The sequence below is a fragment of the Notolepis coatsorum genome (genome assembly GCF_963971535.1).
Source record: "Notolepis coatsorum genome assembly, chromosome: 6".
Lineage (NCBI taxonomy): Eukaryota > Metazoa > Chordata > Actinopteri > Aulopiformes > Paralepididae > Notolepis > Notolepis coatsorum.
Window position 1 is genome coordinate 115,673,175 of NC_140170.1, and position 12,998 is coordinate 115,686,172.

The following is a 12,998-nucleotide window of genomic DNA, read 5'->3' on the forward strand; positions in this document are numbered from 1 at the left end:
ACTTTTTAGCTCTATTTATTATGGCCATCTTGTATTAATTGCTGTTGATGCTGTGATGGACACCTGAATCTCCATACAGGGATAAATAAAGGTTTTCAATTCAATTCACAATACCAGAGGGAATGGTATTTTTTGTGTACTTATTAAAAAAGGATCTGTAGAATCTGTAGATTTTCTGTAGAATATGATTTGTATGCCAAGGCATCTGTTGGGCACCACAATATTTGAATGATCCACATTTTTCCTTTTTTTATATTGCAGTGAAAACGCGGGGCGGCGTCGCATTTCCTCGGTGAGTGCTATATATAGTTTTTGTTTTAAGTGCAGAAATTATTTTGATATCCTCACTTCCAGCCACAAACGAAGCACCTTTTTGTAACGTGTTTTTCCCTTTTCAGATTCTAAAAGCACCACGGACACCTGCTAGAGTCTTTAACTCAGAGCAACAATCACAGCGGCAGGTAGGGAGTTCTGAATCCGAGAGAGTTTGACCTGTATTGAATATATTATTTGTCTTCATTAACTCTTTGTTCATATAGTTAAGCAATGACTTCATTTTTCATGATCAGTCCTATAACCCCCATCTGATAGTTCTATCTAACCCTAGTCCCCCCTCTGATAGTCCTATCTAACCCAGGCCCCCAGAAATAATTGAGATAAACAATATTATTGTAATTTTAAGACTATTGTATGCCACTGTGATATATTGATAATTTAACGTGAGCATCTCACTTTATTTTGCTGCAGCCAAAGTTGCCATTTCAGGCTAACAAAATGATAGCAAACAAAATGGTTGTGTGTGTGTATATGCAACCTTTTTGGGGGGGGGGGGGGGGGGGTGCAGTTCATATTTGACTCAGTGGAACTCGTGCGGGTGAAATCGAATGGTTCATTAACACTTTCAGTGCCAGCAATGCGGTGCCCCGGAACCCCGTTGCGTGCCACCACCCACTTCAATGATAGAGCTCTCATATTTGCGAATGCATAAACTATATCTTAAATTATGTATGTGTATAATATGGCCGTCGCTTATCAATGACTTGTTTGCAGTCAACATTGTCGAAACGGATTGTTTTATAATCGGTTCATTTCCGTTTTATACCATTCCAGAACATTTCAGAAGATTCTGTGATAATCGCCCTTAACTGGAATACACAAAAAACAGTCATTTTTCGGCCTATTTATGAATCGTTTTCAAATAAACGCTAATTATTGATAGTATATGTGTACTTATGCACGCTATAGAAGCGGGCTGAAAAATCGATTATCCATTTCCTGATCAGCACACACGCACACACACACACATAGGGCCCACGTTGATATATCTGTGAAAAAAGCTCTGATTATCCCAAGACTGGTAAAATAGATTCCTTACCTCAGATCAGATGTTCTCCAAAAAGATGATTCCAATTCCTGATCGCCATTCCAAATATCGATCGTGTTTATTGATCCAACGCTCTGTACTGGAAACACACATTATCCGCAGTTCTGCGGCTCGGCAATGACTTCGATCGTCTCGGGTTACTTGTCTGACAAGTAAAATTTGGAAGCAGGACTTTTTTTTTCCATCCGTTTCATTCAATCCAATCCAAAGGGGTGCAGTACCATCCGGAGAGACGATAGGGGTCGCTATTTTCCCAATGGAGCTCAGAGAGAGTTCCAGTGGTAACGTGAGGCTAGATTGATGAAATCTGAATGGAAATCGCAAAAAAAAAAAAAAAAATGTCAAAAACGAGATCTCTCGTCTCACTGCCACTGAACGGTTGGCATGAACTAATGAGAAATCTTGTTGTTGGCACTCAAAGTGTTAAACACAGACCGATTGCAGTGCAACTGGTTCAAACTGTCACATTCTTATGTGAACTGTAAACAAACATTCATGTAAACACAATGGTCAAGGTCAGCAAAATGATAAAGTTTACGTGCATATAATGTACGATAAGTTGATATTGTAATTATCGCAACAAGCCTATATCCAACCCCCTGACACTCTTATTTAACGCTAACCCTTGGAGGACAGTCCTGCCTGTAGAATTTTAGACTCTTACTCTAGAGATACAACAGACGCCGAAGCGCTGTGAAGCATCATTCTCGTTCAAACAGGAGCCTGGCTGTTCACACCAAAAGCCATTTCTCCATGCCGGTCAACAAGAGCTTTTGATCCAATCACATGTACAATTGGTTAACTTAACATGGGCGCCGAAAAGTAAACTGGCTGTTCTTCCCAGCGCTTCAGTTCAGCATCATAGATTACAATCAGTATTACATAACATATGATCCTACAAGCAAGACTGTGTATTTATTAAAATGTAATTAGAACAAAATTAGAACTGTGCACAAATGTATATATTTTGTTTAACATTTGTGTTGTTTAATTCTTATTCTTATGAAGGTGGAAGTTGCAAAACCTGTGGAAAAGAGGAATTCGAGAAGAGTCAGTTTTGCCCCTGCTAACGATGTCCTGCTGTTTTCAAAGTAAGTGAAACCCTAGACTGTCCAAATGTCTTGATGCCCTAGAGACCACTAGGGTTGGGAACCGAGAACCGGTTCCTAACTTAAATAAAATTTGTAATTATAAATTACTTTGTTAATTAATACCCTACAGTACAGCAAACAAATTAAACTGTATCAAGTCAACTGACGATGTGAATAGTATATATTAAAAAAAAAAAAAAGGGATTACCGGTAATTTTTTTTTTATTCTCCTGCCAAATAAGATGTGACCTGTTTTGACCTGCACCTCAAAGCATCGGAATCGAGAATCGTTTAGAACAGGAATCGAAATGGAGAATCGGAATCGTTCAAATCCAAACGATGCCCAACCCTAGAGACCACGCTGTCTAAACGTCTTGACACTAGACCAGGCTGTCTAAACGTCTTGACACTAGACCAGGCTGTCTAAACGTCTTGACACTAGACCAGGCTGTCTAAACGTCTTGACACTAGACCAGGCTGTCTAAACGTCTTGACACTAGACCAGGCTGTCTAAATGTCTTGACACTAGACCAGGCTTTCTAAACGTCTTGACTCTAGACCAGGCTGTCCAAACGTCTTGACACTAGATCAGGCTGTTCATACGTCTTGATACCCTAGAGACCAGGGCCCCATTCCCCGTACTTGCTTCAACTAAGTCAATCAAAAGTCCCATTAGCCAGCTTAAATTAACCCGATGATTGAAGTCAGGCTATCTTGGTTTCTAGAAGGCTGATTCGATCTCGTTAATTCGAACCAGACTTCAGTAATCAGGATAATTGCGCGTGGCCGTTTTACCTGAAAAGGGGGAGGTGTCGATCCCAGAAAACCATGATTTTCTAACTGCATTGATTGATTGAAAACTTTATTAACAGATTGTAGAATATATCAGACAAGTTAAAATAACACAATAATCAAACAACCATAAAATGAATACATATAGCGCATTTCATTTAGAAGGCTAATGTTCAACTCACCTAATGAGATGGATGGGCATATGCTTGAAGCACAACAAGTCCAGTTTGGGTTTAATTTTGGAGACAGCGACTCGGATATCATCCTCCACATTCATTCAGATGTGATCTGTACTTATTCTTTATATAAGTCAGTGCAGATAATGTTTTTTCGAATAGGTAGGTAGATCCAAATGGCGGATAGCTGTGCGTATTCCCCCTCAATTGATATCCAGTCGGCATCGGAGGTGTATCGGAGGTGTATTACGATGCATGGAATATTGTTGAGGCACACTAGTTACAACTATATTTCAAACAGGCACTCCATGTCAAAAAGGTTGCTGACCCCTGCCCTAGAGACCAGGCTGTCTAAACACCTTCATACCCTAGAGACCAGGCTGTCCAAACGCCTTCATACCCTAGAGACCAGGCTGTCCAAACACCTTCATACCCTAGAGACCAGGCTGTCCAAACACCTTCATACCCTAGAGACCAGGCTGTCCAAACACCTTCATACCCTAGAGACCAGGTTGTCTAAAACGTTAGGGCTCACCCGAATGCTTCAAAGCCATTTTCAAAAGAAAATGCCTCATTTCTATGCAGTGTGTATGCTTTTACAGTGATTTGTTTACAAGATCCTATATGTTTACAAAATCCTATCGCAAAGCTTTAAACAAAGCTACATTTTTATATCTAAAAAAGTAAGGTACAGTATGCTCAGAAAAACAATCAGGGGTAATGTAAAATCTGTGCTGATCAGTAAATGGGCTAAACCCCATAATTTGGATGATTGGTATGGTCCTTTAATTCACAAACATTGTTGTTGATTGAACCAGTTTGAACCACACTCTTTGATTCACAGGGATCTGGACAATTTATTATCTGACAGTAGACCTCTACAAGCCCTCTCGACCTCTAGTGAGTATGCTCTGGTTATATTGTTACATTAGTTCTCTACAAGCCCTCTCTAGTGATGCTCTGGTCATGATGTTGTTGTGGTTTAGTTTAAGCTCATTACTAGGGCTGGGTGATATGGGAAGAAATGTATCACATTAATCTTAATTGATTTGATTATCAATATAAATCCCAATATCTGCATAGGTATGGGAAATCATGTTAATCCAGTTGAAGTTCATTGAATTAGACGGCATGATAATTGGAAGTGTGATGTCAAAATGAAACTGTAATTGTCTAATTACATTTTCCTTGTTTGAAGCAGTCTTTTTGGAATATTGTCTACAGTGTACGTCAGTGTAAGAGTCTACACCCATTTAAAGACATTTAGTTGAGATGGATTTGGTCAGATCTCCATGGTTTAGTATACATTACATTAGGCTTATTTAGGTCTGTTGGGATTGGCTCTTCAGTGTTTCCCACAGGATTTTCAGAGACTATGGGGGACCTTTTTTTTTTGGTACATTTTAAAGTTAAATGCATCAATCTGGTGCACTTTAAGAGCAAAATAAAGAGGCTAGATCTATGATGAACTTTGTGCTCAAAACACAAAATCGACTAGACTAGTGCTTCCCAATCCTCTCCTCGAAGCACCCCAGCCGTTCAATGTATTTGTTAAATTCCACCACCAGCACACCTGATTCAACTTAACTAGCCCTTTATTAGTTGAATCAGGTGTGCTGGTGGCGTCTATGCCTTCTACAACGCTGTTCGGTTTCCGGGTTCCTCTGATTAGCCACTAAGCCCACTTGACCCTACGCTAGCACGCCCCCCTTATGGCTGAGAGTGGTGGCAGGCAGAGAGCCTTGCTACTACTAGCCGAGTGATGAATGAAAATGTATCTGTCTGTTAGAAGCTAACGTAGCTTAGCTTGGTAGCTATTGTTGTGCTAACGCCATACCCCGACACCCAGCTTGTTAGCCAGCATGAATGCCCGATTTTGTATACCCTTGTCCTCACAAGTATTCTGCCAGGGAACTTATGATCTCTAAAGCTAACCACTATTTGTAAAAGCCACAACTACGTTACCATATGTAATAATGTAAATCATTGTGTCGTTGTACATATTGTGTATACACCGTTAGAAGCTAATGTAGCTTAGCTTGGTAGCTATTGTTGTGCTAATGCCATACCCCGACACCCAGCTTGTTAGCCAGCATGAATGCCCGATTTTGTATACCCTTGTCCTCGCAAGTATTCTGCCAGGGAACTTATGGACATGACAATAGTAGTAGTTATAAGGTGTTTGATCATTGTGTCGTTGTACATATTGTGTATACACCGTTAGAAGCTAACGATAGCTATGAGCTAACTAACGCTACAAGCTCAAACACCCTACAACCACCACTATTGTCGCGTCCACAAGCTCCCCCGGCAGAACACCCGCGAGGACAAAGGCACACAAAGAGGAGAGAACCACCCCAAATCGGGCACTCATGCCGGCCAACAAGCGACCTGCGTCTATGCCTTCTACATCGGGCATTCATGCTGGCTAACGAGCTTGGTGTCGGGGTATGGCGTTAGCACAACCATAGCTACCAAGCTAAGCTACGTTAGCTTCTAACGGTGTATACACAATATGTACAACGACACAATGATTTACATTATTACATATGGTAACGTGGTTGTGGCTTTTACAAATAGTGGTTAGCTTTAGAGATGGATGGCTATGATCACGGAGCAATAGTGTTGTTAGGTGAAACAGAAACATTTGCATTCATCACTCGGCTAGTAGTAGCAAGGCTCTCTGCCTAGGGCTGGGCGATATGGCCTAAATATGATATCACGATATTTTCTGACCTTTCGGCGATACACGATACACATCACGATGTTTTTCTTTTTTACCCCAAACAATTCATTATGAGGCTTACCAAGACAGTATTTGAGTTTGCAAGCTAACATTAAAGACAAAATAAAATACCCATGCATTTAGCATTTTTATATTAGATTTAGATTATTAGATTATATATTGCATATGAGATATTATATGATTTAGATATGAAATATGATGAATTGAAAATGGGGGACCCTGATGTAAACAAGACTAAAGTCTTTCTCTGGTCTGCATCCCCTTAACAATTGTATGTATTGAGCTGTACTGTACCCATTCTGCAATATGTTAAAGTTTTAAATCAATCAATCAATAAATAAATAAATAGCATTTTAGCATTTTTATGAAACTACTGTATATATGTATGTCTCTAAATGTTTTGATGAATTGAAAATGGAGGACCCTTATGTAAAAAAGCCGAAAGTCTTTTTCTGGTCTTCATCCTCCTGTACTGTATTGTACCCATTCTGCAACCTTTTAATACAGTTTTCATTCATTCATTCTGACGGAAACATAATCATTTTGATTGACAGTCGAGTCTGCCAATGACGTCACACCGCTTGCACCCGCCCTGCTGTTCTTAGCACCAATCGTCAAGCGTTATTATTTTTTGACTTCCTGAATGTCCCGTGTGCTGAACAAACATCAACAAAGCTACTAACGTTAGCTCCCCGCGGCCGTCGAGTAGGAGACCAGTGCTTCACTGGATGACTAAATGAGGCATAATGATTTTACTACAACGAATGTTATAATAAAAGCCTTTCCATACATCCGTCTGATTGAAAACTTTATTAACAGACCGCGGAATGGGCATATCTCAGCACAGGCTGAGATATGAACGAGTAACGTGTGGACAGATTGACGCGACACAATCCTCTTGGGCAAAACATCACGATATCCACGATACGTTGAAAAAGTGTATCGTTAATGAACTGTACCCGATATTTATATAATATCGTCATATCGCCCAGCCCTATCTCTGCCTGCCACTGCTCTCAGCCATAAGGGGGGCGTGCTAGCGTAGGGTCACATGGGCTTAGTGGCCAATCAGAGGAACCCGGAAACCGAACAGCGTTGTAGAAGGCATAGACGCGTGCTGGTGGTGGAATTTAACGAATGCATGGAACGGCTGGGGTGTCTGAGGAGAGGTTTGGGAACCACTGGACTAGAGCATACATTTGAGCCATCAAAGAACAGTGGTTACTTGTGTTGAACTGGTTTATTTTTTAGAAAATAAAAAAATATAGTGGATTACTATTACGACTACTACCACTGCCAGTACTACTGATGCATCCCTATTGGTAAACTTTATATTAAAAAGAAATTTGTAAAATAAAAAATATTCTGCGGGCCGCCACAGTCTAGGTGGGAAACACTGCTCTTAAAGTGGGTCATACTGTTACAGGTAAAACATTTACAGGACATTATGAATATCACTTCGTCTAATTTAAACAATCTGTTAATGACATTTTCCTATATATATTCCACAGCAACAGAGAATGTTGACAAGAGGTAAGCTACATAATCACATTGTATATTTGAGTCTATAGGAGTACATTTGAGACTCAGGACCCAACACCAAGCTGATGTTAAAGAACATTACCAGAGATTGTCTTTTTAATGTATTTTGTGTTCGTAGTTGTATACAGTGTGTTTTGGCTAATTAACTAAAACCATTCACACTGCCATTGATGTTGAAAAGGGGTGGAAAAGTACTCTGTGAGATTTGACATTAGTTTGAAAGTCACTAGGTGTAACCGGTCTCGTATTGCCATCTCTGCGTTGTGTGTTAAACTTCGATGCCCCGAGGGAGATTCGAACCCGGGGCGCCCGCACCGCGGGTGACATCACAGACCGCTATACCAAGAAGTTAATTCACTGCTTGGTAACGTGTCTATATGCCTCTTAACACAATCTCTGCCACGCAGTTTGAGCATCTTATAGCTCTACTGCCAGCGCTGTAAGTCTATGGAGTCGCTCACCTTCTTTGCAGGGCTATAACTTTTTAAATATTATAGCTATATCGACATTACTATGGCCCATTCAACATCGGGTATCTATCGTTCTAGATGTGGGAATGTTATATTTTTCCATTCATACATTGTCGTTTAATACCGTCGTGAATATAAGTGTTTTTAGAGTGGTCTGCAGTAATTCCTAGAATGCGAGTTATAGGCTCCGATGCATATTATACATAATCGATTGGCGTTTCGTCCCTATACGCTACATTAAAAAATTCAAATGCATATGATCGGTATACATTATGCTCCATTATCTATGCGATCCAATGCACTAGAGTGTTTGTCTGGATCCACATAACGAGAGCTCTGCCCGGAACATATTCACCGATGCACAGAACGCACCATCCTGTTTAGAGTAAGTGCAACATCGCCCGAAATCCACCAGGCGGCGGTATTGAGCCGTTGCAATATCAGACAGAGTCCAGAGTCTCCCAGAGCCTTGCTGGATGAATTATGAATGGCAATAGCGAATAAAGGAAATAACGATCCTAAAAATGAGTTTACTCGTTATTGGCACAAGATTGGCGGGCAATAACGAGATAACTTGTTCTTGGCGCAGAAGCAGTTAAATGGAAGTGAGTTTAACTCGCAGTACCGCTATGTGCCACAGTCACTTCACAACACTTGAAGTCCATCGTGACTGTGGATATTACTCACAATACCTCTGCTACATAGGCATGGATACTATTTGACGTAATTTATTTTTATTGATTTGGGGACAATGGAATGTCTGGCTAGCAAGCAAGTCTTTTTATAAAACATACTGTCGGATCATAATTCACTGTTTGCTGTTTGTTAACCATAGGCAAAGTTATTGACAGAAAGGCTTGCTAGCATGGAGTTAGCTTTCCGAGACATCTGACATGAGTCAGATAACGGGTGGTTGTAGAGCCCTATGGAATCCGCGATCGTGGAATTTCACGGAATTGAGATATTAACACGGAATTCTGAATTATCGCGGAATGACGTGGAATTTGCTTAAATTATATATAAATCAGTTTTCATATAAATCAATCTTCACTACGACTTTAAAACTACGATGCGGCACGGTCTATGGAGACACGCAGAAATGACAACTACCAACCGAGACAACGGACCCAGTAGGCTACTTTGTTGGCGGTATGAAAATATGCAGAGATTTGATCTGAATCTCCGTTCAACTGACTGACTCGCGTAACGAGAGTCTCTCTCTCTCTCTCAAGTAGTGTATGTGTGTGCACGCCCCGTCCCATCTCTGGTCTTTGGAAAGACCAGATGAGGTCAGAGGAGTTTGATAGTATTTACTGAGGATGGCCAGATAATGTTGATATTTAAACTTAAAAAATAATTATACAGAGAAGCTTTAGCAAGAACAAAACACTGCTGACCGACAAAAGAGAATCCCTCACTGAGGAAAACACAAAACGCCTAACCATCATGTAGAGATGAGGAGAAGCATGAACCTTTTAAAGCAGGGGTTCCCAAAGTTTTCAGACCACGACCCCTGAAATAAGGGTGTCAGAGAGCCGCGACCCCCACTATTATAGGGGTGGTATTAAAAAAGATTTATTTAAAAAAAATGTATGTATGGTTGAAACATGCAAATGTTCAAACACTAATGAGCATTGGAGGCTTTTAACCAGGGCCGGACTGGGGAAATCATTCAGGCCAGGAAATATAGTGCGAAATATAGCCCCAGTCAGGCCACTTTTTAAGCGGGGGGTCTGGGGGTCCCCCACCAGGATTATTTTTGTTACAAAGACTTAATTTCCTGCATTCTGGTGCAGGAATTATTTTATTTGTACCCTTTAAATGCCAGTGTGTGTGTGATGGCATCACAAATGTTGTAAAAACAATATTTGCAATATATCAAATGCAAAGTCGATTTTTGGGGGGGGGGGAGTATTACAGTCTAGCATGTGTCAATGATTAGCAACAACACTGGTTTTGATGGATTTTTTGTTTTTTCTTTGTGTGAGCGAGAGAGAGAGAGAGAGAGATAGTTCTAGACTAGTTAGACTGCGTTACCCTCTGTTGCAGTGATCTCCTGGTTGTTCCCCACCTAGGTTATCGAACTATCACGCCGCTGCAACTAGAAACACTGGCCTGGCCTGCTTCTAAGTTATATAGCGTAGTAGCTTACGCTCTGCTCTATTGGAACATTTCCTATCACTTATTGTGATCTTGAAAACGTTCTGCCACAGTGCACCTACACCTGTCCGCCCACACCCACATCCGCCCATGTACAGTATATAAGCGAGGGGTGTGACCGTACTTCTGCCCTTCCCTATCTTTCACCTCACGGAAGTCCCTGGCTACATTGCACACTTTGCAGCGAAAGGATAGTTTGATTGTTTGTACCGGTAGTTGTCATTTTGTGTCGCTGTCTCTTTTTTCTTTTTTCCTAGTCTCCCTTTGGAAAAACTGAGAATGACATCACCACCGGGACCTGGGAATTATCGCTCAGGCCTCCTCTGTGCACCGCAGAGGTTCCCTGACTCCACGTTTGTGGCAGGCAGGTGAGCCTCAGCGGCGTGCAGGGCTGGGTGCGCGCCGCCCGCCAGCCGTCGAGCGCCCCTCTCCAGTGAGATGGCCTACATGGCTGGTCCGAGGGTCTCTTTGGTGGGTGATGACTTGCGGCGCAAGCTCTCCGCTTCTGCTCGCTCCCGTCGCTCGGCGGTGAGCAGCAGGGGTGGGTGGTCTAGTGGCTGTGTTGGGTATGCAGGGCCCGAGGTGTTCGGCTCTGCGGAACAGCTTGCTCCGAGGAGGGATTCCTCTCCATTACATCCCATGGAGGGGGCGGGGGAATTCATTTTTGATGCCCCAGTGGAATCAGAGCCCCCTCCTCAGGGAGTTTCAGAGGAGGCTCTGGTTTCGTACTGGGAAGCCTCGTACTCCGAGACTGGGTTAAATTTACCAACTCCGAGACGAGACGCCCCTTCTTCGGCCCCGCATCGTCGGCCTATCCCCCACCTACGTGCCATTCACGCAGGTGGAGGGTTTGGTCTAGGGCAGGGGTGGCCAACCCACGGCTCGCGAGCCGCATGCAGCTCTTTGCCCGTCAATGTGCGACTCTTCCATCCAAAAAATTATAATAATAATAATTATTATTATTATATATATATTTTTTTTAAATGTATGTCACTCATTCCATAAGGACGTAGAATAAACATTTACAATATTTTTTTTAAATGGACCATTTGCATGTTCTTGGTATCTGAATCTAGGGACATATGGATCAGTGTCAGAAATAGTGTGTCTGTTACTACCATTTTTCATCGTATTGCAACACCGTTTTTTGCAAGACGTTCACAGAAAGGTAGAAAAACGAACTGCATTCTGTTTTATGGCAATAACGTTCAGGTTTGTGGGAGATAATCCCAAAAAAATAAGAAATAAAAAATTAAATCCAGAAGTCAGATGATTGACAGGGGCTGGTGTGAGCTGGGTAGGGTAATCTTTCGAAATTCGAAAGCCCTGAGTCTCTTCCTTCAAAAGACTACACTCACTTTTGGCTGTGCCACTTCCTCCTGTCAATATGCGCCGGTTTCCGACTCAATGCCCTGAGATTTCTATAATCGTATATTTCACTAATAACAGTTAAAATAATTGGTAAACAAACGTAATGCTGAAAATATACACTTTTACTGTATATCTCGCGTTTAAGAAGTTAACCCTGTGAGGCCCAAAATTAAAAAGACATTAGCAACTTCAGAGGCCAGAGGGTGGGACATATAAACACATTTACTATCAAATAGCATTGTGAGGCTGAACAACAGGACCAATTGACTATACATGTGCTTAACATTTTTTAAATAAACATTCTTTTTTTAAATGGCAAAGTGATTTTGTAATTTTGCAACCGTGGGTCTCACAGGGTACTTTTAACCCTGAGGCCCAAATAAAAAAGACATTAAGGCCAGAGGGTGAGACTTATAAACACATGAAGGGTGCCGTGAGAAACGTTGGCATATGGTGTGGCTCTTTGTGGTACCACAGTAATTTTTGTGGCTCTTAGTCTCTGACTGGTTGGCCACCCCTGGTCTAGGGTTTGAGGGACGGCGTGCCACAGCTTGACAACCCGATGGCATCCGTCCTTTGCCCGACGTTGCGTATCCTGCTCGTCACAGGGAGGATTCCCCATTCCCACACCGACCTTAGTGGGTGGGGCTGGGGTTCCCGGTCATTGAAAACATCACAGGCTTTCGCGAGGCTTTGGCCCGAGAGATATATCCGTGAGTTGAGGTCTGCGTGGCAGGTCGCTATGAATTGAAAATGGGGCACCCGGTTCCTGATACAGACCAGACGAATGTCTTTTCTGCTCTGCATCCTCTTGACAGTTGTGTGTATTGAGCTGTGCTGTATTGTACCCTTCTTGTCTAACTCCAGGGAAGATGTTAAATAAGCTAATTTCCCAAAATGTTGGAGTTCCCCTTTAAGAGGTCTCTCCGGGATAAACCTGGCATCTTCCCCTCTTCTATAAAGAGCGGAATTTTGACTGGGGGTTTTCCCCAGGCTCTGTATATAAACCCTGTGTCAGCATCGTTTTCGGGACCGGTTCCCTCCTGGTTCGACCCAGACGGGGGAGAAACGTTGTAGGTCTCTTTATTGTTAGAATTCGCCCGCCACCGTTCTCAGGTTTTATGAGCCTACACGCTGTTCATATCAGCGCTTGGTCTTACGGGACTGGTATCAGTGCTGGCCCGGGCCTGTTTTCCCGGTGTTTATTTGAATCAGCCTTCGGGACCAGCGCACCCTGGTCTGACCAACGACATAAAGCTGTGTTTT

General features: G+C 42.2%; 1 protein-coding gene across 1 annotated transcript in view; it reads left to right on the top strand.

Annotated features, from left to right (window-relative positions):
* The first annotated feature begins 267 nt into the window (after positions 1 to 267).
* knl1 (kinetochore scaffold 1) overlaps positions 268 to 12,998 on the top strand; it is a 60,764-nt gene continuing 48,033 nt past the window's right edge. The window contains exons 1-5 of the mRNA XM_084317208.1: positions 268 to 292; positions 399 to 461; positions 2,393 to 2,475; positions 4,288 to 4,343; positions 7,701 to 7,722. The gene's annotated coding sequence lies outside the window, so the exon portion shown is untranslated. The remainder of the gene's footprint in view (positions 293 to 398; positions 462 to 2,392; positions 2,476 to 4,287; positions 4,344 to 7,700; positions 7,723 to 12,998) is intronic.